The sequence below is a fragment of the Heterocephalus glaber genome, unplaced genomic scaffold (genome assembly GCF_053883595.1).
Source record: "Heterocephalus glaber isolate CG9 unplaced genomic scaffold, H.glaber_assembly_v1.0 deba00000937, whole genome shotgun sequence".
Classification (NCBI taxonomy): Eukaryota; Metazoa; Chordata; class Mammalia; order Rodentia; family Bathyergidae; genus Heterocephalus; species Heterocephalus glaber.
In genome coordinates this window covers 13,091,051-13,114,420 of record NW_028258173.1, presented here as the reverse complement: position 1 = coordinate 13,114,420, position 23,370 = coordinate 13,091,051, and the positions used below count along the sequence as shown (strand labels likewise).

The 23,370-nt window shown below is 45.1% G+C and overlaps 1 protein-coding gene and 1 long non-coding RNA gene across 9 annotated transcripts in view; one reads left to right on the top strand and one right to left on the bottom strand.

Moving 5' to 3' along the window:
• The window catches only part of Rgs9 (regulator of G protein signaling 9), a 118,060-nt gene extending 111,226 nt beyond the window's left edge, over positions 1–6,834 (bottom strand). For 2 of the 8 annotated variants that reach the window (XR_015450132.1, XM_087208183.1), the window contains exons 1-2: positions 5,441–5,778; positions 3,929–4,111 (exon numbers count right to left, since the gene is read on the bottom strand). The gene's annotated coding sequence lies outside the window, so the exon portion shown is untranslated. Of the gene's footprint in view, positions 1–3,928; positions 4,112–5,440; positions 5,785–6,792 lie in introns of those variants that run through there. The other 6 variants (XM_087208179.1, XM_087208180.1, XM_021248582.2 and 3 more) reach the window with 5 other exon arrangements.
• A 207-nt stretch (positions 6,835–7,041) lies between these two features.
• On the top strand, positions 7,042–11,168 carry LOC110346814 (uncharacterized). Its single transcript, XR_015450136.1, has 3 exons — positions 7,042–7,398; positions 8,268–8,601; positions 10,500–11,168. It is a non-coding gene; the product is annotated as an uncharacterized LOC110346814 (long non-coding RNA).
• Positions 11,169–23,370: the final 12,202 nt, after the last annotated feature.

Below are 23,370 nucleotides of genomic sequence, written 5' to 3'. Positions count from 1 at the left end.
AGCAAACTTTGGATAACTCTGTGTCATGAAGTTGTAGTCTTCTTAAAAGTACCATTTTTAGATTATTATTTTCTTTGTCTCCTTGCTACCTATCTTTATTTCTTCTATCCTACCTCAGTATCAGTAGCCAAAACAGGAAATGCAAAAAATCAGCCTGTTCTGAAAGAGAAACACTTCAGTTATGTCCTGCTGCCAAACTCTACACAGAAACATCTAGAGCATTTCACTGAAAATACAGCCCTAAGCTCACTGAGTGAATAAGAGTTTCCCAGAATGAGGACACCACATAAGCAAAGAGATGGAGACAAGAGCACACTCAGAAACTACAGCAAGAACAAATTCTGCCCATGAACTCAGTCCCTCGCTCCTCCACTCCCAGCCACTTCCTGCTGCCTGCCTGACAGCCACACCAGGGGGCTGGCCCAGCACAGCCAGCTCTCTGGTACCTGTCGACCAAATCCAGAGCCACCAAACTAGATTGAATCTTACATTAGTATAGATCATAACTCTATGTTACATTGTTTCAGCAGTCAGTTCGAGTCCTTTTAACATGGCTGCATATTCCTGTGGTCTGAATGAGACTACTGGTTTCCCCAACCTCCAAGCGGCTGAGAAAAAGAAAAGTATCAGTGATGTGACTGTAGGCCAGTCATTCGACCTCTTTCACATGTTCACGACGGGGCTGTAATTTCTGTCTCGCTGCCAGGTGACTCAGAACCACTGGTGGTCCATGCATAACTGTCCCATAGGGTACCCCGCTGGTACAAGCTGCCCAAAGGAACAGTGATGCAAAGTTCAAGCCAGTGGGAATATGTTAAACTGTAGTATTTTCATTCACTGGGGGAAAAAATGTAACACCTGCCCCATATATTTAAAAGGGTGGTTATGAAGATCGAGTGAAAATAATGACTGTAAAACAGTTATATAATCTCTAAGGCAATACAGGAAGGGTGACAAATTGGGGTGAAAGTGGTACTGATAGAGGTTATTCTTGTCACAATATGTCCTTTAGGGACCAGTCAGGGAAGCTGCATAAGAAAAACTCAGCTATACAACCTTATGGGAAGAGATTTAACAGAATGCTTCTCATGGCTCCATTGCCATGACTGCTACAAATAACAACATAATTTCTGTCCTCTGGGAGCTGGGATGGCAAAAGATGTAGACAGAGATGAGTAACAGGCAGGCCAGGATAAAGTGTGTTCCACAAGAGTCATGCAGATCCAAATTGCACAGGAACCCAAAAGGAGCCTCAATCATCGGATGGTTCAGGACTGCTTCCTGCAGAAAGTAGAGTTTGAAGGGAACTTGTGATGTGGCCAAGTAGAGTGGGAAAGAGGTATAGGCTGATCTGGCTGCATCAGAGAGAAAGAACGACCCAGGAGAGATCAGAATAGAAAAATTCTACCTGCAACCTCCCTCTCTCTCTCCCTCCCTCCACCTGGCTCCTAGTGCTGGAAGGCTCCCCACCTTCCAAAGGAGGGAAGGAGCACGGGGCATTGTCCTAAGTCAACAATAAGATCTGGGACTTATTATTTCAATCTTTGTTGCTAAACCAGTATTTGCAGCTGACCATAATCTCAGAAACAGGCCAAGATCAGGTGCACAGGGAAGGCTGTGAGGACAGTCTTATTGCTCAGGAGTCTGGGAAAAATGCTAGCCACTCAGACAGCATGCATGACCCAGCAGGAGTGCCTGTCCAAGACTGACTGCATTCTTCATCTGTGCAGACACTTTCTCGGCTCAGAGAATTGTTTTGGAGCTGAATCTATTGATTGTGGCTCCATTTGGAACTGTGGACCTCAGCCTCCTGCAAAGTCAGGGCCTGGCAGTGTCTTACACCACTGGGTCAGCTGTAGAGGTAGCAGCAGGGAGGGAAGCAAAGGGACAGCCCCAGGAGGGAGTAGGAGACAGGTCTGGGACAGGTGTGGGGGGAGATACCAGCTGTGGGATCATTCAAATCATTCCTTCCAGCAGAAGCAACACACACACACACACACACACACACACACACACACACACAGCCTATTGTTTTAGTTTTTAATGGCTGGCTTATAGTTTCTTCATCTTTTCTCTCATAACTTTTTTCAGTTTATAAACAACTTTTCACCGGAAATACTGTACTTTCCTGGGTAAAGCAACCATCTTTTTAGAGAGACAGAGGGAGCCCAACAGCAGATGGAGGAATCGGATCTGCTTATGTAAACACTGATGAAAATATCAGCAGCTTCATTGTGGCTTTTTTTTTTTTAATCTATGAAGAATTTGAAACTAACCTTCAATGAGGAATAATAAGAGGTGTTATTAAAGGCACAATAAAGAAGGGAAGATTTCTTCCAGCAGGAAAACCTTCCTTTGCAAAAGGATCATTTGCTGGGAAGAGGGGGATGTGTGTGCCACGTACATTTTTAGGGGTCTTCCCACTGGAGTACAGAATACTTTTCCTCTGACCTCTCCTGTGTAAATTCACATAAGGAGTTCTCTTTTGAAATTATAATAAATCAAAAGTGCAAAAACTGATAACTCCTGGGGGCTGGAATGGTCTTTCTTAAAGAGGTGATCTTGGCCATCTCCTTGGCTCAGGCAGGACAGGGGAAAATCCACCTTGGTTTTAAAGACCCTCAGAAAGAATGCTGCCACAGCCTTTCTCCAGACTCCCTGTCTGTGGCCTGTGTGTGTCCTTTCAGAGCTGTCCTTTCATCAGGTACATGACGCTCCCTGGCTCTTTTCCATGGAGTCACCTCCCTACCCCACCTGGCCTCTGTTGACCACACCACAGCTTCCAGGTTCTCCCAGAATCCTTATTCTCCACAACTAGTCCCTGAGGCCACAAACAAATGCACAAGAAAGAGGTCAATGGACCTATCTGGCCCCACCCCAGACAAGCCTTTCCCCTCCCAGATTCCAGCTGACTGAGCCCTGTTTAAAGAACCCAGCCAGTCACTCCAATTCTCAGAAAGCCAAGGTTCCAGGACCCTATCCACTGGCTCTCAGTTTCTGGCTCAGTAAGTGGCTGACCTTGAGGACTGGAATTTCCCTATAAACCAGAGAGAGCTCCCTGAGGGAAAAATTATAATCATCTTGGCTGTGCAAAGCTGTGAAGAGCAATCCTAAACCACTGAGCTCTCTTTTCTCATAAGCAACTCACATCCCAACCCACAGTGCTGCTATTCACAGTTTAAATGCCCAAGTCCCACATGGCCTATTAGTGAGGCTGAGCCCTAGATACCACCCCTGTGTCTGTTGTATTCTCAATGACCAGTTGGAGCTGTGTGTGGGGGTACACACCTGCAATCCCAGCACTTAGGAGGCTACAACAGGGAGGTTACAAGTTTGAGGCCAGCCTGAGCTGCAGAGTGAGACCCTGTCTCAAAAAAACCAAACCAAACAAAAACTGACCAGTTTGATATGTGTCTCAAGGCTTTCAAAACCTCTCTTGAAAAGAGAATTGCCTGCTGGACATTGTCACTGGCTCCAGTCAACAACTGACACATAACAGATCCACAGGTAAGTTCATGTCCTTCCTCCTCCTTTATCTTTAAGCCCCTTCCTGGCTCCCATCTGTCTCCACATCCTTCAGCTAAGCCTGTTCTGTGCCTTTCACAGCAGTTGCTCTGCCCTCCAGGTGTCTGCTGTGTCACCGGTAAGGTGCCATCAAGTTGTAATGTGTGGCCATTTCCCATTATTAGACTATAAGTTGCCTGAGGACAGGGACTGTGTCTCAAAATCTTTTTTGATCCAGCATCTACAAACATCTGACACACAGTAAGTGCTCAATAAGTGTTCATTAAATGGAGAAATCTATAAATGATACATGCAACTCTAAATTTTCCCCAAGACTCAGTAAGGTCCCTCCCCCAAGTCCAGCTATTTCCTTGAGACAAGGAAGAAAGCATCTTAAAGGGTTGGAGAGCTGTTTCCACCTCACCTTGGATGGCCTGGGCTAGTAGAACATAGCGATGATGGGCTGGAGTGGGGACAGAGCTCTGTGGGGCTGGAGTTACAGCAGGCTCCTAACCGTGATGTCAGCGCCAGCGCCACTTCGTGTCATCAGCCGGTTCTCACAGGCAAAGCCCTAGGTACCTGCACGCTTCACCTCTTTGCACCACATCTGTTTTTTAATTAAACATAATTATTTTACTCGTATATGCTCGCAGCACATAACGATTACATTTATCATGGTCAGTTTGTACATAACACAGCTGAACACTCTTTTCACCCCTTACCTCTCCCTTCCCTTGCTGCTCTTTCTAACTGTGTTCCCCTTCCATTTCCAAAAGCTCTGTTTGTATTTTTTCTTCAGTTCTCTTTTTTATCCCTTTTCCTCCATCTTGTTTCCCTTTCCAGTTGAAAAAAACTCTCCCTACCATCTATTTTTTATTTTGCTCTTGATTTATATTTTGAGTTTCTCATATAAGAGAAGCCATGTAATATTTAAACTTGTGTGCCTTATTTTACTTAACATTGTGGTGTTGAGGTGCATCCATTTTCCTACAAATGAATCAAGTTTATAATTCTTTATGACAAAATGTACTCCACTGTACATAAGGACCACATTTTCTTTATTCATTCATCTGTTGATGGACATATAGGCTGTTTCCAAGATTTAGCTATTATAAATTGTGCTGCTATAAATATGGTCATGAATGTATTACTGTACTATGATGACTTTAAGTCTTTTGGGAAGATTCCTACAAGTGGAATAGCTGTGTCAAATGGAATCTCTATTTTCATGTTTTGAGGAATCTTCATACTGGTTTCCACAGTGATTTACATTCTCACCAACAGTGTAAAAGGAATCCCTTTCCCCTTTAACCTCACCAGCATTTATTGTTTGATTTCTTGATGATAGCCACTCTTTCTGGAGTAAGATGGAATCTCAGGGTTGTTTTAATTTGCATTTCTCTAATGGCCAGCAAGATTGAACATTTTTTCATGTGCTTATTGGCCATCTGTACTTCTGAGAAGGGTCTACTCATTTCAGTGGCCCATTTTAAAAAATTCTACCATATCTTAAAGGAATCCAGGCATCCCAGGCAGCTACCTTGTCTGGTGGGAATGTCTCCCCCAGGCTGCATCGAGCATGGGATGGGAGTGCAGGGGGAAGTGCTCTCACTGGCCCCTAAAGGAGCTGCCTTTCCTAGGTGGCTCAGTGGTGGGGAGCCTAGGAGAACCCCAAGTGAACACTCTCAGCTCCAGAGAAGACATTCCACCCACTCCTCTTGATCATGTTGGAGCAGTCTTTGGAACCTGAACCTCACCACGCCACTCACCTGCTCCAAATCCCACTGTGGCTTCTTTCAGGAAAACTTGAACCATCTTTAGCAGGCACAGGAAGCCTTTATGATCTGTCCCTTCCTGGGAATCCAGCCTCACACTCCCCTTGTACAATAAGTTCAGCAATAGCGAACAATTTGCCCTCAGATTACCCAACTCTCACCTCTCTGTGATTGGCACACACTGCTTCTGCTGCCTGGGCCCTGCTCCCTCTGCCCAGTAGGTACCTCACATCCCTCCAGCTTCAAGGCTCTCTCCTCACAGACTTGGAAGCTCCTCTCCTGTAAAATGAAGATAATAACCAAAGTTAGAGCATTGGTGGGGAAAAAGATTCCAAGAAGCAATTGTAGGTGGTTAGGGACACAGGAAAGGGACGGTAAGAAGGGAAATACAAGGTACATTCATGAGCAGGTTACCCCTGGAGTTGTAGCCTACTGGAAGTCCCTGGGAGGAACAGTAGAGAACACCCTCAAAGACTACCTGGTAGGGAATGACCCTCATGTATGTACAGCTGCCTTTCAAGATCACCTGCTGGTCCTGGGGGCATCCCCTCCCTGGCATTCTGGTCACATGTGTGCCAGTTATGTTCCTAGGACCAGAAAAAATGCCCCTGGGCAGAGAGGCTCAGGTGCTGTTCTTAGGTCGGATGCCAAGACATCTACACTGTCAACCTCCAGCCCTACCACTAGCTGGCTGAGAGAGCTTGACTCATTTAGAAAGTGTAGCACTTGAATGGAAGCACCCTCAGGTTCCTTGTGGTGAGCTGGTCCTCAGTCTGCCCACATCCTCCGAGACTGGACACCATGAAGCGGCCCTTGGGTGGGCCACTCAGCCTCAGGGGTGGTTGAAGAGAGAGCTATCCCTGTTTTTCCAGTCACTGTGTCCCTGGTGTCCAGAACTGAGCTCAGAGCAAGCTACCCTCTAGCACACATTGGTGACTAAGAGGAGATGGTGCAGAATGAAGTTTGCACCAAGAAACCCTGACATTTAGGCTCAAACTCAACCAAGGGACTCGAGCAATGGAAGATGGTGACCACGCCTGAAGGGCAGGTATGTGCTTCCAGTCTACTTGTGCAAGCTATATTTTTCACTTTCAAATATAGCATGTCAGATCCAGAAATGGCAACCTATAGCAGCTTGAAATTAACTTGTGGGTGTCTTGTGAAACTGAGAGCTGCAGGCCCAGCTGAGCTGTCCTTTGTCACCTCTGCTCCAGGCGGCCGGCGCTGCCACTCCCACGTTCTGCCCAAGCGGTGCGGATTCCTCAGGCTGAAGAGGCAGCCTGAAAACTAAATAGGTATGACGTTTCATCACAACACACACTAGTCAATGCGATCCACCAGCGGACAGAGCAGAGGGACGCCTCTCCTCCTGCCCAGCGTCTCCTCAGACACGCCCCAGAGTTGGTCCCCGCCCACCTGCCACTGGCCAGGTGAGGGCCCATTCATTACCTTTCGCAGAAATGCCATCCTCGGCCTGTACTGCTGGCTTTGGTGTCGGATCGTCATCCCGGACCCTGGGTGAATTCACGATCGGAACACCAATGCGAGAGGAGAGGAAAAGCCCCCTGCTGCAGCAGGCAGCCTGGCCGGCCCCGCCTGGGCGTCGCCGGGGAGTCACCGGGGAGGCGCAGAGCAGAGCGAGGAGGGCGCAGGACCCGGGCTGCCGCCGGCCGCCCCTCTACTCTGGCTCGCACTCGGCGACTTGCGAAGCGGCTGGAATCCGCGCCAGCCAATCAGCGAGCGGCGCTGGGGGCTCATTAGCATGCGCCGCGCGCCCAACTGCCACCAGGGGGCGGTGTCCGCCTCCACCTGGACCCGGAGGAGCCTCAGGTGAGACCCGAAGGTCCCCGGACAAAGAGGTGATTTGGACCGCACCTCTAAAGCCTGGGAAAGAGTGAAGACAGTGCGTGACAGGCTTTTGATCCCCGCCTCGCCTGCCCCCAAGTCACTGAATGGCCGAAAGCACCCCGAAAAGAGTGTGGGTGGGAAATGACTCCTGTCCAGCTGGGACTGCTAGGGCTGAATGAATAACGAAGGTGACAACTGGCGGTTTAATATGCTTGGCGGTGAAGGTGGAGAATGCTGCGGGATCTGAACCCCAGATTTGCTACTTAGCCAGGTATGGAACCTCTCTAGGCTTCCTCTTTCTCCTCTAGTCAGTGAGATTAACTTCATCTTCTTCGTGAAGTTTTGTTTGATTCTGGCTTTGGTTTTATGATTACTGAGCAAGCACGTAAACTATGACTAACAAGTGGTGAATATCCAGTAAGCCATAGTTCATCTTTGGTCTCTTGGGACTCTTCCTATCCACCCCCCCAACCCCACCCCGACCCCTGTGCTGGGAATTGGACCCAGAATTCCTTGAATGCTAAGCACACGCTGTACTAATGAGCTACATCCCAGCCCCTCTCAGGAATCTTTTTTTTTTTTTAATTACTATGCCAAAGGGATAGGGTTGTAGACCAGTGGTAGAGAGCTTGCTTGTCATGTGTGAGGTCCTGGGTTTCATTCCTAGCACCACAATATATAAATAAATATATAAATAAATAATACAATTACCATGCCTAGTGATCCCATTATCTACGCATCTATTAATGTGTCCATTCCCAGATAAATATGAGAACTGTTGGAGTAGCAAATGGGAGTAAGAATATAGGCCCTGAAATCGAATTACTTGGGGTCAGATCTCAACTCTGCTACTTAATGTGTGACTTTGGCAAATTACTTAACCCTTCTGTGTTTTAGTTCCTGTAAAATGGAGATGGTGCAAAGATAGTGCCTATCTGGTAAAGCTGTTGAGAAGAGATAAAGGAGTAAGGATTTAATAAATCCCATTATTACTGTTATTAATATTAGAATCATTAAAGGTAATATAATGGAAAGAGCACAAAATTTGAAACACTAGCTAAGTCTCTGAGAGGATGCACTCTCCCAGGTCTAACACTCACGATCGTCGGATTTAAGAACATGTTCGCTTTTCCTTCCCAGAGCGGAGTGCCCTAAATGCTGATGTTGGAGAGCCCAAGCAGGGCTGGTCCTGGGAGGTAGATGCTTCTCGGGACATCTGGGTCCCATTCCACTGGAGGAGTCAAGTTCCTGCCATGCTGCCCAGTCCTCTTTGCTCCGAGTTACAGAGCAGGCATAACAGTTTCAGAAAGCAAACTCTAAAGTCTAGTTGACGCATAGGGAAATGACTTGGCAGGCAGCCACAAGACAGAGCTTCCAGCCCTGCCACTGCCATGCTGTCTGACAGCTGAGAAACTCCTGTTTCATCCAGCTCTGCAAATTTATTTGATTTCGAAGTTCACATTTATTGAAGGAGGTAAGCAAAGGCATTTCTTTTTTTTTTTTTTGAGCCATTTCAAAATTATTTTAAATTTGTGATCTGTGATTGCATCCTCCATTCTCTTATTTTTCTTGACTTGGTTAGATTATGATTTATCTATTATAATGAGATCTTCTGGGTACTGTCATTTACTTGAAGATCAAAATTTTTAAGTTAAAACTTTAAAATGACCTTCTCATTGGGGACAATATTTATGCTGTTTAAATTATTTAACAAGCTGGGCCTGGTGGCACAGATTGCAATCCCAACTACACAGGAGGCTGAGGCAGGAAGATCATGAATTTGAGGCCAGCCTGGCAATTTAATGAGACCCCATCTTAAAAAAAAGAAAAAAAATAGTTTAACACATGTGAGAAATCTGTGTAAACTAGAAAAACTTCAGTTACATGGGATGCGTCAGGCTGTATCTACTGTCCTAAAGTAGTTAATTGTGCCCTCTTGTACACCCGAAAGTGACTCTTGTACAGTCATCCTAATCATGTTAATTTGTTCTTCTTACTAATGACCTAATGGAGTCTCTTTGTTTCCTAAGTGAAGATGCAGCCTGGAGTAGCGGAAAGCAAATATGAATAGGACTCAAGTCATCTTGATTCAATTCCTAAATCTATTACTGACAATTAGGGGACTTTAGGAAAGACATCACTTCTGAACTCCTCAGTCACTTATCAGAAATGCATCATGTGTCCCAAAGTTTGCTGTACTATGAGTGCTTCTCAAACTTTTTTTTTTTTTTTTTTTGGTACCGAGGATCAAACTCGAGTCCTTGCGCTTGCACAGCAGGCAGTGAAACCACTGAACTAAATCCCCGGCCCCAGTGTTTCTCAAACTTTGATGCCCATATTAGTCTTGGGGGGGGGGGTTGAATTGCAGATTCTGATTCAGTGGCGTGAGGCTGGAATTCTGCACTTGGAACAGGCTGCCAGGCAATGCCCATGCTGATGTGATTCTGAGTAGAAAGTCCAAAAGTCAAATACACTCAGAAGTCTGTGTGTCTGGTACACTTATAAGGAAGTGTTTTCTATCCATATCCCCAAGGCCTCTTGCATACTTCCAAAGAGAATGACTTGTGCAACTGGAGAAGTTTTCAGTAAACTGGTGCAACAAAGCAGGAGGCAGCTAGTTTCCCCATGCTGATGCTCAGTCCCTCCCCACACAAATAGATGATATGGCTTGCCATACTTAAACTCCATTGCAAGAAAACCCCCACACACAACTCTCTGTCCATCCCCACCCTACCCCTTGGCTCATGTTTTGGGCTATGTGATCTGACCCATACACTATCACCCTGTAACATGGCCAGATGTCAAAGGACGAACTGGACCGACCACATTATTACTCTTAGAAATAGCCAATAACTTGAGTAAATAGAGGTAGGCAAATTTGAAAAGATGCCAAGTGGAACCAGGCCCATTGTGAGACAAAGCCACATGAAAGCTCAAGTTATAAGGGAGACAAACTGCATGCAGCAAAAGGTCATCAAGGATGGAACAGAGGTGCAGAGTACTGCAGAGATGGCCTGAGAGCATCTCAGAATGGAAGTGATAGTCACTGGAAGCTACTGTTGAGTCACAAAGAGCAAATTCTATCATCCTTAGTTAGTTTCTCATGATAGTGATGGACTACAGATTAGGGCGATGCTGGTAGAATAGAACAGTTGTATTTTAGGAAGCCATTTATAAATCACCACTCACCAGGAAGCCCATCACCAATTTGCAGCCAATTTGTAGCAACAGTATGACTTTATTGCCATCAAATCTTCTTTCTGTCCTACTTCATCCTATGCCCACTCTGGTCTTGACTTCATATTTAATTTGTTTTCATAGCCCTGATTTTCAGTGCATAATTTACCATTTTATTTTCTGCATCTCTTATAGACCTCATTGGCTCAAATGTGAAAAGAGGCATGGTCTGAATAAATAGATCAGATGGGAAGTAAGTTAAATGGACTCCGAATCATCATAATCCTAATTCCTCCTACTAATCATTATTACAGGCACGGAGATAGGTTTGTAGTTGCATGTTCCAGGATTCATCCAAAGCAGCATCTCGTAAAAATCATCATGATTTAGATGATAACATTGATTCACAATGTTTACATCATCGAAGATATAAAAGAATGACTAATAGATGAGAAAATAGCATTTGCATCCAGAACTTCTTGCTGGTCTAAGCTGAAACCAGTGTGCTTCCAAGAACTTCCCATAATGCTCCTGATAAATCAGCATCCCTTCAGCTGAACTTCAGTGTCAGGATTTCCATCTTTTATCAAAAGTCATTATAATAACTAGTCTTGTGGATTCCTTTTTGAAAATAAATCTGATTTGCTCCAAAAAGGTAGTCAAAGTATTGTACATTCTATCTCTCTACCATAAGAGAGATTGCTTTCAAGGTTTAGTACAAAGAAAAACTCAGATGGGCCAAGGATTTAGCCCAGTGGCACTGTACCTGCCTCACAAGTGCAAGGTCCTGAGTTCAATCCTTGGTACCAAAAAGAATAGAAAAGGAAAACTCAGTGGCCCCTTAAAAAAAAATGTTTCCTTTTTTCTGATCATAGGAGATGTGTATCGTGTTTCCTTTTCCATCTGGACCATCACGTCTGGCATTGGGCTCCCTTGAAGCAACTAGAATAAATATTTGGTGTCTAATATTTCTTCACTGTTCTATTTGATTCATATATCATTGTTTTTATTGCCTGGGATTTTCTCTTTTGGTAAACCACAAAAACTTCTTTAAAAAGATAACTTGGAGGGCCGGGGATTTAGCTCAGTGGTTCCCACGCCTGCCTCGCAAGCGCAAGGTCCCGAGTTCAATCCCTGGTACCAAAAAAAAAGAAAAAAGGATAACTTGGAGGCAGGCATGGTGGCACAACCCCAGCACTTAGGAAGATGAGGCAAGAGGATCTCAAGTTTGAAGCTAGCCTGGGCTGCATAGTGAAACCCTGTTTCAAAAGCCCATACATTAAAATTTTTAAATTTTTGTAAAACTTGGGATATAAATAAACATCCTATTTGTATTATGAGTGGGAGTGGCTTGAAGAATTGGACAAGGTAAGGGAAGAAAGGGAAAAAAGTAAGAAACCTCTCAGTCTTCAAGGTAAGTAATCATATTTACCAACTTATTTTTTGAACCAGCATTGTTTTATTTTGGTCCAAGATATCTGCTAGGGAGAGAACATCTTCTTGAAATGCAATTGAGTTCAACAGATTTCATCCATCATGCTATACTTATCAGACAACCGCTTAGAGGATCTTCAGTCTGAATTGATTGGCTTTTCCTGATGGTAAACTCTCCCGACAGTAAACAGAAATCTTGTTCCTGCAAACAGGGAGTCCTGCTTGCTTTCCTGCATCTCCATGGTTTCCAGGAAAAGTGGACTTGTGAATGAGTGAGTGAGGAAGGGAAGGAGCTGGCAGGAGAATGTATGAGCGCTGGTACTTCCAGAGCTCCGTGAAGAGTGGCTGGATCTAAGTTAGACCATCCTACATTGTTTCCCCCTCATCATTTCCGTCCTAAGGAGTGGAGTTCCTACACTGAGTGTGGGGCAGAGATGTCCCAAAATACGTGCTGGAAGGCAAATATGGAAACACTGCCCTGACTTCTGATCTTTTCTCCATGAGATGCCACAATGTGCCTATCTTCAGCCATAGTCTGAAGGATTCTGCTCAGTAATATTGACACGTTTCTTTCCCCTGCTACAAATATGCATACTCCACTGAAAATTTTTTTTAAAATAGAGAAAAGCAAAAAAAATAAAATAAAATAAAATAAAAATTAAAAAATAAAATAAAATAGAGAAAAGCAAACTTTAGAAAATGTAATAGTAACTAATCTGGGAAGGAAATTAAAAGATTTGAGATTGAACATGTAATGAAAAAAGACAGGGCTGGGAATTTAGCTCAGTGGTTCCACCGCCTGACTCACAAGTGCAAGGTCCTGAGTTTGATCCCCAGTAAAAAAAAAAAAAAAGAAGAGAGAGAGAAAGAAAAAGAAAAGAGATATACTCAGAGTCAGAGACTTGAACTATGGTTCAATTGTACTATAAGAAGCTAGGGTGTCCTTGAGAAAGTCATTTATCCTTGATGACTTTCTTCCCTAGTCAAAGGAATGATTAGGCCAGGCCCCTTGCTCTGCTAGCATTCTGGGACCACAGAATGGCTAAACAAGAGACATGGTATCCGGGCTGCCTCAGTTTACATTCCCAGAATTGCTGGTTTTGAGCTGTTGGACCCTGGGTAAATTTCACAGCCTCTTCATGTTTCAGTGTCCCCATCTATACATGAATAATGATAATAATGCTTACATATTGCTGATTCCATAAATTTTGGCTACTGTTATTATCTTAAACATGCCCAGCTTGCCTTTCCAGCTGTACAAGGTGTGATTGAAAAAAACACAGTGAATGTTAAGCCAAATTCCTATTAATCTTTCCAACATACTCCCCCTCACCTTAAACACTGTTCTCCCATTGTTCTTGCCACTTCCTGAAGCAGTTCTGGAAGTCCTCTTTTGTGTTTTCAGTTGCACTGCCTTGGATGCCTCAATAATCTAAATTGATGCAAAATGCTCATCTTTCATGGTCATTTTGACTTTGAGAAGTTACACAGCAGCAGACCTGGTGAATAAGGTGAAGGAGGACCTGCCATAATGTTTCAGGAGCTTGCCTCTGCAGCTGCATTCATCAATTTTTTTTTTTTGGTACCGGGGATTGAACTCGGTCGGGTACTTGCGCTTTCAAGGCAGGCGGTGGAACCACTGAGCTAAATCCCCAGCCTGTGTTCATCATATTCTTTATCACACCTAGTAAAGACACAAATGAGGACCTCCAGAACTGCTTCAGGAAGTAGTAAGAATGATGGGACAAGTGTGTTCAAAGGAAGAGGGAATTTGAGGGGGATTAATGGCAATGTGTCTTTTACTATTATAAATTTTTGTTGTTGTTGTTGCCAGAGATTGAACTCAGAACCTTGCGCTTGCGAGGCAGGCAGCAGAACCACTGAGGTAAATTCCCTGCCCAAAATTTTTTAAAATTTAAATATGCGCAGTATATTTTGATTATCCCTTCTATCTTATGTCACACACTATCTCTCATCTGAGAGCCACATGCCCAGTGTTGTCTAACCAGCAACACTGTGACCTCCTAGATCATTGTGTGGTGTCCAAAATGGAATGAACAATCTGTCTACACTCCAACCCACTCCTCCTCCACTGTTCCCTATCATGGCAAATGTCAATTCCACTCACTTGCTCATCCCATAGACCTAAGGCTTGACCAAATACCTCTTTCTCCCTTACTCCTGAAATCTAATTAATCTTCTCATTATATTGTCTCCTTAATTTTAAAAAATATATCTGTTTTTGTCATCTTCACTATCAACAGCCAAATCCAACACACCAGCATCTCCTATCAAGGCAACAATCATGGTACTTAATTAATCTTCCTGCATTCACTCCTGCTTCACACCCCCTTTTAACTCCCAATTCCTTTCTTCTGCTGTGACCAGAATAATTTTTTAAAAAAAATAAACCAGATGTGGTGACACATGCCTATAATCTCAGCACTCTCAGGAGGCTGAGGCAGGAGGATTGCCACAAGTTTGAGGCCAACCTAATAAATAAATAATAAATAAACAAACACAAACCTATATTTGGATGTTTCACTCTTCTGCTTAAAGACCCTTCAAGCTCATCCCATCCTCTCTCCTCTTGACTTGTATGCTCCAGTCACACCAGCTCCATTTTCATTTCTGGAACATCCCTAGCCTCTTATGGCTTTAGTGGTATCATATATGGTCAAAGGAGAATAAATTAAATACAGGACACATCATTTATAGGATTATTTTATAATATTCATGTGAAATGCAGAGTGGAGCAAGATGTCTATCCACACACCAGAGATCTGAAGGATCCATCCGAGGGCCTGGATCCCAGCAATGTCCTGCACAAGTCCAGCTGAAGGCCTAGAGTCCAAACTAATGTCTTCTATTGAGTTCAGCCAGAGGCCTAGAGCCCATGGCAATGTCTCATGCAAGTCTGTATCCAGGATCTGCACCAGGAAGGCCCAAAGACCGGTGGTGGAGGCTACAAAGCCTGTGTCAGGAAGGTGAAGGATTTGTGCTACCACGCTGAAGGGGCTGCACTGGAGCCAGGAAGTGATGCTCAAGGCAAAGATCAGGCCTCCCTGATGAGAACAGCAGCCATTCCTAGCAACAGTGAGGCCCCAAGCTCCCACAGTGACGACAAGGAGAACAGCCAAGTCTGCATCTGCAAAACCCAGCCAAGGCAAACTTCTCCAAGAAAATCAACAGCCAACGATCTTCCCCTCCAGTTTTCTTTTTATGCCGTTCGCAACAATTCTCAGGTGGGTCTTCCATGGCCAGACCACACTGATTTAGTTCAGCTGGGCGTTCCAAGTTGACCGTTAGTTAACCCACCACAACCATTCTTCACTTACATTGTTCTGAGTTAAGTTCCCATCCTTTGGGCTTCAGCGAAAATGTCACTTTGGGGTAGGGCTTCCCTGATTTCCTCCCCCTGCTAGGTTAGATCCTTTCTTTGTGCCTTTTCTTGGTCTACTTTCCTTAATAATTTTTTTCACTTGTGAAAGGAAAACATTAAATTTGTATACCGTACTCATGTTCGTAGCAGCGATATTCACAATAGCCTAGAGTTGGAAGCAATCCAGGTATAGATCCTAATACTCCTAGAGTCAACCTGCTATATGCCTGGCACTATTTTAAAGAATTTCATATTTAATCTTTATGGCAACCTCCTGAGGGTGGAAGGTGACATGGTCCCCATTGCTCAGGTGAGAATCAAGAGGTTCAGAGGGGACTTAGCATAGAATAGGAAAGAGTGGATGTCATATTCCAACCCGGGCACTGCGGCTCCAAAGCCATCCACTGTACCGTTACACTGACTTGCCATTCCTTACTCCAAGCATGGTGTAAAAGTCTGAGAAATAAAGACTTAAGAGGCATGGAGTAGCTGAGTGTTAGGAGAAGGCTTGCCTTCCCCTCTTCATGGTTTTTTCCTTCAGTCTGTCCACCTGGCTTTAAAGTCCTCAAGCACTGCCCCTTTTCTGGCCAGCCTGGAAGAGATGGACTGACTCATGGGATTAGCAAATTAGGGAGGAGCTACCATCCCTTCCTTTCTCCTGAGCTTCCCGCAGTAGCATCTGCTGTGCATTATCCCACCCTGAGAGCCCCCACCCAGAACCACCTTGCTGACTGACCCCGTGGGAGACAGTGCTTCCTTCCTGCTTCAACAGGCCCATTGGGTTCTCCCACCAAGGCTTTGTCAGAAATAAGAGTGGGTTTCTCTGCTCTGTTAATCCAATTCAGAGAAAGCGGACATTATAGGCTGCCCTGCTAGCGGCTCCACACTCAGTAGAAATTCTTCCTTCCTTCTTTCTTTCCTACCTTTCTCCCTTCATTTCTTTTCTTCCTCCCTCTTTTCCTTTCCTTTCTTTTCTTTTTAATTTTATTTCAAGACAGAGTCTCTCTCTAAGTTAGCTAGGCTGGTCTCAAACTCACAATCTTATTGCCTGAGGCTCCTGAGTAGCTGGGATTTCAGGCGTGTGCCTCTACACTGGCTTTCAGTAGGAGTCTTAAGGGAGCCTTCAGCAGCCAGTGTGGAGGAACTAGTTTCAGTGCTAGGCCCCTCTGAGCTGAGACACCCTAGGCTAAATTCCCAGTAGTGGCCACTCAAGACAGATCCCTCCATCCCTGAGAGGCCCTCATGTCAAGACCTGCTGCCTCTTGAGCTGTGGATGTGGCTCAGGGGTACAGTGCTTGCCTAGCATGCATGAAGTCCTGGGCTCTGTCCCTAGTACTGCCCAAAACAATTTCAAGACATTGCCCCCACTTCCCACATTGCCCATGTTCCACGTAAAGAGGTCCCTGCTCCAGAATGAGAGGCCCAAAGTGCCCTCATGCCACACCATACACCCTCACTTGTTGTAGCTGCAGCTACCTTGTCCTCAAGGCCTCACTGCTTTGTCAGACCCTCCAGGGCCAATGCACACGATGCTGAAGGATAGTTCCCCATCTTTATGGGGTGTCCACAGAGTGCTAGATCCTTGCACCTTTCAACTCTTAACTCTCATAACATCCTTATGAGGATGCTATAGTTAGGATACTTGGGCCAAGTGGATAGCAGCTGATGGCCCTCATGGACACCGGGTATTTGGCACCCCTAGTGTTCTTGTGACAGGCCCAGGCCCAGTCTTCCTGGACCTCCATGCCTTTATTTTGCCACCAGCAGCCACCACCTCTCACGAGCTGCAGATCTGGGAGCCAAGCAAGTGGCCAAATTGGGACCTTCTGAAGCAAGGGACTTTCCAAAGCTTCCAACCCCTCTGCCTGTGAATTTCTCGGGAATGGAAGGATGCAGGAAGATGACTGCTCCAGGAAATGCAAGGGAAATGAAAGCATGAGCACCTGCAAGGATTCCACTTACCATCCACAAGTCTCACTTTCTTTATTTAGACAAGGAGATTCAAACTCCATCTTCTTCACTCTTGGAGTCCTCTCACCCTGGTCACGCTGATGCCTCACCCTCAAATCCTCCACAGACACAAAATCCCCTCAGGAGAATCCCAAGTCTTGCCATCTGATTGGGGTCTCCATACTGCACAACCTCTGGAGCTTGGCAGCTCCTTTTCAACTGTTCCTCACATTAGTCTCTCTTCTCAAGGCCCCAACCAAAACTGCTTTGCCTCATTCTCAGCAGGTGACATGGCATTCAGGGGACTAAGTAGCTGGCAGGCCTAACACCAGCCTCCCCCACCAGATGAGTTTTCACCTGCTCTTGTCCTTTCCTATTCCAGGGCATTCCCAGCTCTGTGTGTGTGTGTGTGTGTGTGTGTGTGTGTGTGTGTGTACACACACACACGACTGTTTCCTTCCACATATCCACTTTCACTGCTGCTCTCTCCCTCTGTGTGTATGTGTGTATGTGTCTTCCCTTCTCTCTACAAATTACTTGTCATCTTTTTTAATTGAGTTTATTGCTACCATTAGGTAGATCTTATGTTCATCATTGAGAATTTGTACCCGAACGTGATATATCTTGATTCTTAAGTGGGGAAAAACTGAAGTCATCTTTTACAATTAATGTGGACCCCTCCCCCCAGCTTCCCCTGCTACTGTCCTTCTCTTCCCAGCTTTCTGGGAAAGTGGCTGTCTCTGGCTTTCTCCACATCCCCTTCTCCTGTGTCCTCCCTTATGCTGCAGTCTGGATTGAATATCCACCATCCCATTTACACTGCTCTCTCCACAAATGACCTGCCCAGTGCCAACTCCAAGTGATACCCTGCTTCCTTCTCTTGTTCTGTCTGCTACGTTCCACATGGCTCATCTCTCCCTCCTTGAGGCCCCTCCTTGGCTTTCTGGGATATGACTTTATTCTGATTCTGTATCTGATAGCTGGTTTTTGGCCTTCCTTGTTGGGTCCTTGAGGTGTCCAGTGAGTGTATATGTTTTGTAGGACTCCACTCTTATTTTACTTCTCTTCTCGCTCTCCCTGCTCTCCAGGCTGCCCCCACCCTCCTGTGATGGGAACCCCTTTATATGTGGATGACTCTAAATCTCTATTCCAAGCCCAGGCCCTGATGGCTTCATGGCTGAATTCTACATGACATTTAGAGAAGAACTATTGCCACTACTCTTTAAACTCTATTCCAGCCCTACTGCAGCTCTATTCCCCATTTGCTAGACCAGTGCTGTCCAAAAGAACTTGCTGTGACAATGAAAACATTCTACAAAACACTGTCCAATATGGTGGCCACCAGCCACATGTGGCTACTGAACACTTGAAATGTGGCTACTGTGACTGAGAAAATGAATTTTAGATTTCATTTAATTTACTTCACTTAAATTTTAAAAGATACATGTGACTAGTGGCTTCTGTATTGGACAGCATAGTTCTAGATACACATTACCAGTGGCCTAGGAATATTTTGACTAGGATGACCCTTCTGCAACTCAGCAAGTCCCCATCTGAGCTTATTAGCATCACTTCATCTCCCATACCCAGCCCAGGCCCTCAAGCAAAATGAAAACGTTCTCTTCCTATTGATTCTCTTCCTGAATCAGCAATGTCAACAGTTATGGCCTTCCCCAAAGCCCAACCTTCTATACCTTTCCTTTTCCCTCATCACCCACAATTATATGGTTACCAAGTCTGGTCAATTCTCCCCCCTAAATTTCTTTCAGCTCTGTCCATGGCTTCCAAACCTTCCCTGGGGTTTTTAGTTTAGAACCAAAGCAACTCTTGTGAGATTATTTCCAATCCTGCATCCTCCGTCCTTTGGCCTGGACACTTGTCCTTGGCTTTTCCAGATCCTGTCTCCAGCTCCTCCCCCCACATCAAGTCTTGGGGAGCTGGATTACACAGACTGTACTGCCGAGTCTTCCTTGCCTTTGGATTTCCAGTTAGGTAGGGAGATTAGAGGGCAGGAAGAGGCTGGGTTGTCCAATCACCATGCTCCTGGGCTGCCTCCATGCACCAAAGCCCAGCCCCTGTCAGGTGGCTGCTCCCACGGGCACTGGAGATGTCAGTCAGTTCTTGCTCTCGCCTCTTGCTGCTTCCAGCCTAGGTGACTTCACAGTTCCCTGCTGGTGACAGCACTAGGATACTGCACTGCCCTGTGCCGGCCCTCCAAGTCCTTCTCAAACCGGTTCTACAAAGTTCATGCATTAATATCTCCTTGGCTACCCAGTTGGACTGTGTCATCTTGTACCTTCACAGCTTGCTTGATACTCCCAAGCTTGGCGATGTCTCCCCAGGAAATAAATGAAATCCATGCATATGAAGTTATCGTGATCATTTCTCTGCCTGCTCTTCCTGTGCCCCCCCCTTCTTTTATACTTTTAGACCTGTGATACCAGTGGCTTCTGAAGGGGCCCATTATTTCACACTTCCATGCACGTGCCTGCCAAACCTCTGTTGAACCTTTAAAACCCTCCTGCAAGTGTCACCTCCTCTGGGAAGTCCATCAAGTCTTCCTCTCTGCTTCTACAATACTTTGAACATATGCCCATTATTTCTGGTATCATGGAAATTTTAATTACTGGTTCAGGTCCATCTTGACTTTCCTGCTTCTCAAGGCAAGGACTGTATTCAGTGTATATACGTGTGTATGTTTGTGTGTGTTTTAGTATTTATTGGTGCAGGCAGTGACTCTTTCCTACTAAAATTGTGGGGTATTATTGTCCCTGTTTTAGAGGAGGCTAAGGTTCCTGAAATATGCCAAGTTCAGAGAACTAGTAAGAGGTTTTGACCTGGTGTCAAAACAAGTCTTTCTGAAACTCAAGGACCCGAGTTCGATCCCCGGTACAAAACAAAAACAAGCAAGTCTTTCTGGCTGCATGATTTGTGTACTTCTGGTCACTATTTTATGTTGCTATAGGTCTTGTCAAGAGTAGTCTTAAAAGACCGGTTTTATGGGATGAATTATGTCCTGTCCTCTTAAAAAAAAGGCATGTTGGGCCAGGGATTTAGCTCAGTGGTTTCACTGCCTGCTGCGCAAGTGCAAGGACCCGAGTTCAATTCCCGGTGCCAAAAAATTAAAAAATAAAAATAAATTTTAAAAAGGTATATTTAAGTCTTGACACTCAGTGGCTCACAATGTAGCCATATTAGGAAATAGGGTCTTTACAGAGGTATCAAGTTAGAATGAGGTCAGGTGGACCCTAATTCAATATGATTAATGTCCTTAAAAATAGGAAATTTGGGCATGGAAAAAGATGATGTGGGGACAAAGGGAAAAAGATAGCCATTTGAAAAGGATGATGCCAAGGATGCTGGCAAGCACCACAAATTAGGAGAGAAAGGGTTCTCCCCTGGAGTGCTCAGAGAAAATTGTTCTGCCAGCACCATGATTTTGGACTTCCAGCCTTCAGAACTGTGAAACCATAAATTTCTGTTGTTTTAAGGCACCAGGTCTGGATACTTTGGTATGGAATCCTGGAAACTGCCCCTGAGAATAGCATAAATACCTCCTCAGCTTGGGCATAGTGATACACACTTGTAATCCCAAGCCTTCTGGGTGGCTGAGGCAGCGAGATCACAAGTTCAAGTGCAGCCTGGGCAACTTAGCAACCTACTTAGGCTGTCTCAAAGTGGGAGGTGGCTGGGTATGTATCTCAGTTTGAAGGTTCTGGGTTCAATGTCCAATAAACACTACACACAAACAAATACAAAAACCTCCTCATTGGAGGTTGGGCACTTTGGAATACTTACTGAATTTAGAGTCTCCCTGGGGATCTTTAAAATTGTATTTCCAAGTGGATATAGTGACCCCATCATTCGATGATTTATAAATCTGAGGCAATCCAAGGACATGTCATAAGCATGTTCAAAACTCTCAGTTCCTAGCACAGGGTCTAACACCCCACAGGCTCCCAGAGCTGGTCACCAAGTCAGGGAATTTGGGTCAACTAAGGTACCAAGAGTCCAGAGAGAGTTTGGGGTTCAAGGAGTGTCCATGAGCCCTGCGTAGCTTCTGTGCACACACAAGGACTAGCTCGTGGGACATCTGAGGTCTCATGCCACGATCAAAACAACCAAGTAAAGTTTGGGAATGATCTGCTGGGCTCTGTTGCCTGTTTCCCAAGGGTGAGTCATGGCTTTGTGGAAAGAAGCAGGCTGGCCTCAACAGCCTGTGCTTTCTTCTCCTTTCTTCTGTCTTTCCAGGAAGCCCTTGGAACAGGATATAAAAGCAACACTTTCCACTGAGCCTGACATCCTGCTTCCAGATGCAAGTGGCTGAGCAAGCCCTGGAGGAACCTCTAAGCAGCTGCGACCATGCTGCTCCAACTTCAAAACCTGAATTCAACAATTTCCACACTCAGCCCTCGCTCACCTCTCTGCTTCCTTGTCCAGACCCTCAAAACGATCTGAATAATTTATTACACTTTTATCAGTCTTCTCCACTAACAGCTGGCACTTTGGAAGGCAAGGACCTTGCCTTATTAGTCCTTGTGATCTGGTATCTGCTCCTAGGAAGAACTCAACCTATGTTGGGTGGGATGAATTTTTGAAGAAGTTATTGAGTTGTCAGGTCCATGATGGAGCAAAATGACACAAATGACCATCCTCAGCTGGAGGCTTGCTGGTCACCCATCCAGGAGGTATGCTCCAAAGTTTTCCAGACTCCATTCCACTTTCTTCCAGGCTCTTGAAGCTCCAAATCCCGGGCCAGGAGCCAGGAGCTGAAGTGAACTGATGTTTATGTGCCAATGGTGCTGGCTATGGTTTGGATATTTGTCCCCCAGAATTCATGTGTGGGAAACCAAATCCCTAAAGAATACAGTAATGATATTTGGGAGGTGACTGGATCATGAAGGCTTTTTATGTTTTTTGGTACCGGGGATCAAACTCGGGTCCTTGTGCTTGTGAAAGAAGGCTTTTGCACACTCGTTCTTTCTCACCACAGGATGCTTTGCACAGCTTCTAAGACTGCAGAGAGTCCCCATGAACAAGAAGGCCCTCACCAGGTGCAGCTCTCTGACCTCGGACTTCCCAGCCTCTGGAACTGTAAGAAATAAGTACTTTTCTTTATAAATTACTCAGGCTTTTGTATTCTTTTATAACATAAAATAGAGTTAGACTGTGAATATAAGTATGATAGCTTGCAAAGGTTCTTCTGAGTGTCTGAATAGAGGTTTATTTTTTTGATTTTTGTTTTTGTTTGCTTTTCCAGTACAGGGGATTGAATTCAGGGCCTTCACACTGAGCTACAGCCCCAGCCCTTTTTATTTTTTTATTTTGAGAAAGGCTCCTGTAGTGTTGGCTAAGTATCCCAGATTGGGCTTGAACTTGTGATCCTCCTGCTGCAGCCTCCCAGCATGCTTGGGATTACCTGCATTTGCCACTGTGCCCAGCTAAGGGAAGGTACTTTTCATGTTCTCAGGATATATGGTAGCTACATATCCCAGAATGGACAAGATGGAATCATGGAGGATCAAAGGACATGAATGGTCACATGTCAAATCCCATGACACAGCACAACCTCAGTCTCAAGTTGAGTAATAGCCTGTTTGGATAAACTGGTCAGTGAGACTCCTCATGTATCTGGCTTAAAAAATACATTTCCAGCACTTATGAGCCTGACGCAGAAGAACCACAAGTTCACATCAGCCTAGCTTACATGGTGAGTTCCAGGCCAGCCTGGACAATATACAGAACAAACCCTGTCTCAAAAAAAAATTTTTTTTTTCCTTCACGCAGTAGCATTGTCTCCAAGTCCCCATGTCTCAATGTTTCTGTGTGGCACCAGTTGAGCCTGAGCCCAGAAAAGCTTTACCACATTTACAGGCAAAAAGTGCCATAATGAAGTTGAAGGAGGCATTGAGCTAAGGGGCACTGCAGGCTGCAGCATTTATCACATGCATATCGTGGCGGGGAAGCAAAGACAAAAGACACAGTCACGACAAAAAGTGAGTCTGATGGGTGGAGAGCCAAGACCCACGTCCAGAACAACAAACCAACACAGGGACAAGGGCTCGCCACAGGCTTTCAGGGCAAGTTGAACTCTAATCCCAAACTATATGCCCTGGACATTTTACCAAAGTCTTCTTTGTCTTAATTTCCTTATAAAGCTGTCACTTGGTATCCTTGGAGGATTGGTTCTGGGACCCCCCTGAGGATACCAAAATCTTCCAATGTTCAAGTCCCTTACATAAAATGCCACAGTCCTTGCATATAACCTATACAATTCTCTCCTATACTTTAAATCATCTC